We start from the raw sequence: 5471 nt of genomic DNA, 5'->3' as shown, positions 1-5471 counted from the left end.
GAAGCTTTGTTTGCCATGCAACAGCTTGAAAAGACAATCTTTTAATTGTTTAATGCTAGACAACAGCTACTGAATACCATCATTTGCACTTTCATTGCAGATGGTATCACAGTGTTGTCTCTGTATAGGAACCTGTGAGCTACTTTGCTGTAGGAATGGCTGGCGTGTACATGTGTGTGTGCATACATATATATGTATCAAATGTTGTCTCTTAGAGATTTTTCTAACTATAACCAAAGACTTGCTGAATCCCCTTTTTTGACATAGACTGCCAAGAACTTTTGCAATGACGGAAAAAAATGGGGGCAAACTAGTGGGTGCTATAAGAAAGAAAAAGTAGGTGCCACTGCATTTATATTTGAAATTTAATCTATGGTAGTTTGAAAAGTCCTCAAGATTGAAGTATTAACTGGTAAACATTGCTTCCAAGGAAGTAATCCTCAAGAACTCTTCTAAAAAGAGAAGTCCAAGTCTTGGATCCTCTTCCATAAGAAACCTTGGATTTGGCTGCCTGTTTTACGCTGGAGACCTGATGTGGGAATGAGAGAATGAGGACCTCAGAGGTGTTTTTCCTCTGGAAGAAAAGAACTCTTCTAAAAAGAGAAGTCCAAGTCTTGGATCCTCTTCCATAAGAAACCTTGGACTGCCTGTTTTGTTTTACGCTGGAGACCTGATGCGGGAATGAGAGAATGAGGACCTCAGAGGTGTTTTTCCTCTGAGGAAGAAAAGGGGTGGAAACACATTCTCAAGAAATGCTAACCAACTAGTGAACCTTTGTGATAAACTGATCCAACTATGCAAATGTGAAGAACAGGTGCAAAATCTGGGGTGGGTTCCAGACCTCTGTTGAATGTATGCTTAACTGCTACTCACAAAGAAGAGAAATCCAGACAAGCTAGGGAGGCAGTAGAGCTTCAGGATGAAGTTTTGCATTGAGACTGATCCTGTTTCACATGTTATTGAAACCAGAGAGGATGGTCTGCGTCTTTTCCTTTCCTTGTCCCAGGCCTAGTGGTTGTGTGGTGATGGAGTAAACATGTTCAGTGAGCCAGATAAGAAGATGAAGAAAAATCTTGCCTTTTTTGCTAGTTGTTATTTAAAAAGTGAGCAGTTGTCTGCCAGTTGTTTGCCTTAGTTCTTAGTGGACGGTTTGGGGCCTGGTTTTCAGTGCATGTGATATCATGTATCTGTAATTGAGCAGTTATCCAGGATGATCACTAATTTCTATATGTTAGCCAGTAGTTTACAAAGGTAGAAATAGACTTCATGGTAGTGATGATCAGCTCAGAGACCATCACTTTATATGTGAAATCAGGATTAGGGTTGTTCTTTTTCCATTTGCCTACACTGAATTTTCATCTGCCGCTCTAACGCATAGTTGCTCAGTCTTGGAAGGTTCTGTAATTCTTTGTGGTCACCCTTATGACCTTGAATAACTTGGTTTTGTCTGCAGACTTTGTCACTCTCACAGCTTTTCCCTTTCCACCTGACTACGTGCAGATGCCCGGAGAGCTCCACTGTTGACAGTTGCTGTAAGAACTAACTATTCGTTTTATTCTTATCCTCTCCTTCCCAACATTTAATCAAGTTCTTTATCTCTGAAGGGTCATTTCCCTTATGCTTCTCCTAAAAGCATTTGACAGTTGATCTTTCTGAAAGCTTTTTGCAAATCCAGGTCATGTAGATCAATTTTCTTTACACTAATGCTTATTAACCCCTTTGGTGAACCTCAGCAGTTCATGATGAGTGTTTCTCCCTTTCGCAAAAATCTTGTTGACTTTTCCCTGGGAAATGAAATTATTTGAGCTGCCCCTTAATTCTATTATTTATTATAATGCCTGTTATTTTACCTAGTCAGGCTTCCTCATCAGTTGTTTCTCGTTCAGCTAGCCCTGAAAGTGTGCATTTTATAAGCCAGTGACCAGTTCTCTGATACTGATGCAGAGGAAGTGTCAAATTAAGCAGTTTTGCTCTTTTGTCTTTGAGTTCCTTTAGAATTTTTGGGTGACTACCTGTCTGATGCATGACTTATCATTGATTTAAAAAAAAAAAAAAATTTTTTGTCAGCTTATAAACTCGTCTTCTGAGCCTTAAGGTGTTGCTATTTAATAGGAGGTTCGTTCCTATGAAGGAAACACTGAACTCTTCTGCAGCAAAAATGTACACAAATTTAGTAATTTTCTATTGCATTCTTGCAAAATTATAATTTTTTTAAGACATTCTGAGAAGTTTCCTATTTCTGTGATGCACTGTGAAAGGGACCTCATTATCAGCACTTTGTATCTCTTACTAGCTGTTATTCAGACTGCTTCACCTTGCCTGATTGCATCTTTGACTGAGCTGTCGAGGTTTAATTAATCTGGATTTTTTCCATATCATTGTTATTCCAGCTTTTTCGAGGTGCCTTCTGGCTTTTACTCTGCTGTTTAGCTATGCTGGTTGGCTTATGGTTTTTCTCAAGTCTTTCTTGGTAGAAACTGTGCAGTTGCTCTGCATTTCCACTACAGTGTTCTTAAATAGTTTGCATGTTGTCTGCAAAGATTCTATTCTTTTGACTGCTTCTTTTTACCTTCTTATTTTTAGTGGTTCCTCATTTTGAAGTAGCATTTGACTGCATGGGAATTTTTTTTAACTTTTGTTAGTGCTGTGAGGTTGTTGAATTTTGTATTTTAGTCTCTCTAACACTAACATTTTGAACCTGATATTGTGCCCTTTTAGGGACTGAGGTATGAGTCACTTGCCCTCTTGTATGGTTTTTTTTATGATAAACTTTCTGTGACTATTAATAATGTCTAAAAAATTCAGTATCAGCATCGCAATCTGAGACAGTATTTCCCTAGCATACATGGAGACAGCTGAAGTTTCTTGCTAATACTGTTCCCTGCCATGGGGGCCCTTCTCATCACTGTCAGCATGCAACAGTCAATGCTTCCATCCTAATCAGGCAGTCAGTAATATCATATGCTTTGTCTATCTTGTTTATGACTGAAACTTCATTCCATTTGGCTCTGGTTGGCTTGTTAAGTTGTTTGAACACCGAGCTCTTTTACAGCGGTGTAGGCTTTTCAATGTTTCCTGTATAGTAAATACCTTGATGTATGGCACAAGGTACCAATGATACCTTCCTTATGCTGAGTTTCTGGTGCTATTGTTATAGCAATGTCTTTGTTCAAAGGTAGCATTCCAGTTCCCCCGCCTTTGTTTCTAGGACTTCTGCTTAGGTAGAAGGAGTATGCACTTGTTTTGGTTTTCTATTTCCTTCCACCCTGTTCAAAGGGATAGTATCTGTTCCAGCCTTTTGCTGTGGTTTGCAGTATGGCAGGTGGCAGCCTCTGCTCTATCACGTTTGGGCTCCCTGTACTTCAGACAAGTGGGTATGTATTTTGAGACCACATGATCTTTAGGGCTTGATAGCTTTTCCTCAGGCTAGGTTTAAAAACACCCCACTGATCTTTTTTTAAGAGTAAAAGCCACAAAGTTTACTTAACTTGTTTCTTCCAAAACCATTCCCGTTATTTCAGGAGTGTCCCCAGCTTCCAGTGAATCTGGACCTTGTTTCCCTCCTGGTCTTCAATTGCATGTCGAGAATTTATCACACTCTTTAGTCTGCATTGCCAGGGATATTGGAAACATTTGAGCAGTGTTGGGGATGCTTAAAGAACCTGAGATAGTGTATTTTTGCGTTTGATCCTTACTCCGACTGAAGCTGATGGGCACCATGTCCACATAATTGGTACTGGAAAAGGGCAGAGAAGGTGTGAGATTCTGTAGTTCCTTAAAATGGAAAGTGTATTACTTGCATGGTTGCTTGAACTGAAATTGTCTGTCCTCACAATAACGTCTCTTCACTTGGCAAGACCCATGCATCCTGTCTGCCTTGGTAAACAGGCGGCTAATTGTGTATCTGTCTACTTAATATATTCAGTGTTTCGTCTTCAAATTTTATTTTCTTAGCAGTGGATCAAATAGGCATGCAGAGCCTGGAGAACAAATGTCTTGCCTAAAGCAGAAGATGGAATTACACTAGGACTTCCTACATGGTAGGTTAATTCTTTAAGCAGTACTATCTTTCGCCATAAAAGGCTTGTTGGGCAGCAAGATGACATTATTATAGGTTAAAATCTTAGTCGTATCTGTTACCTCATCAACCAAGTAAGATGAAGAGAAGTTGTATTTTTCAGCTATGATAGCCTTTTTTTGTTTACTTGTTTGTGCTGAAGTAAGACATTAGGTGGCTGACAAATTGTACACTCATTAGATGTTTAAGACAAAAAGCATTTTTTGGAATGACAAGCAACCCAAATGCCTACTAGTGTAGGAAATCACTAAATATGTTGAAGTTTTAGTTTTTCTCAGCAGTTAATAATCTTTGCCTTAGTTAAAGGTATTAAAGCCTCAGTGTTACTTGGCTTTGAAAGCAGCTCAAGATAAGAAAGTCCACTCAGCTTTGTTATCATTACAGTTGTATGAGAGAGAATGCAGCAGAATAGGATATGCTTTTCTTTAAGTTCCTCCACTTCTCTTCAGTGTAGATTTTCATCTGTGATTTGTAAGTGATCATCTCCATAAAGGACAATTTCAGTTGCCAAATTTTATATAGACTGTATTTTGTGGTCTTGTGAAAAACAGCATAAAAGTAATGTACGCTTTCAGCTTTTAACCACTAGGTGGTAGCTAACTACTGTCTGTCATTACCCGTAGGAAAAGAAACCTTCTTGCCGAAGCTGTGCAGTGTAATACTATCCAAAAAATCTTTTGTCATTGTGAAATGAACTTGCATAATTCCTAAACTAATGTGATAACTTAATATTTTAATCTAAAAAGTTTTTCTGTAATGCAGTTGATTGTGTGCTTCGTGGTTTTACTGACCTGCGTAGTGGTGATTTACCCCAAATCTGACTTAATGTTTTGTAGGATGCTCAACATAGTCAAGGCTATCCAGAGACACATGACAGACTAAAATTATTCTGAGAATGCTGAGTTATAATACAAGATTGCGTATCCTCCTTAATGTATATATTACATTATTAAAAATAATGCAACTTCATCATGGATCTTACACTCCTGAAGCATCTGAGGAGGAAATGTGTTCTTCAAATCACAGATCCGATTGTGGATCACCAATAAAATAAAGGGTAAAAGAGCAGGTTGTTTTTTTTTTAAAAAAAGTTGATTAAAAACTGCAAGAAAACTTTTTTTTTTTGCAAATGACAAAAACGTTTTTAAGTGTTAAATCCGGTACTGTGATAAAACAAGGAGTCCTTGTTAAATTGATTACATGACCCTGCCTCAGCAAGAACTGTTCTGTTCAAAAATCTTTAAAATGAACCTGGTTTATTTGGCCCATTTATGTAGCCATGATACACTATTCAAACTAATGCTCTTGTGGATGTAAGGCAATATTTTTATAGCAGTTTCGGCAGTTATCAGCTATACGAAAATTTAGGCTGAGCATTATTTTTTTTTGCGGC

This window comes from Aptenodytes forsteri, unplaced genomic scaffold (genome assembly GCF_000699145.1).
Source record: "Aptenodytes forsteri isolate BGI_AS27 unplaced genomic scaffold, ASM69914v1 Scaffold27, whole genome shotgun sequence".
Lineage (NCBI taxonomy): Eukaryota > Metazoa > Chordata > Aves > Sphenisciformes > Spheniscidae > Aptenodytes > Aptenodytes forsteri.
The sequence above is the reverse complement of the archived record's forward strand: the minus strand, read 5'-3'. Positions refer to the sequence as shown.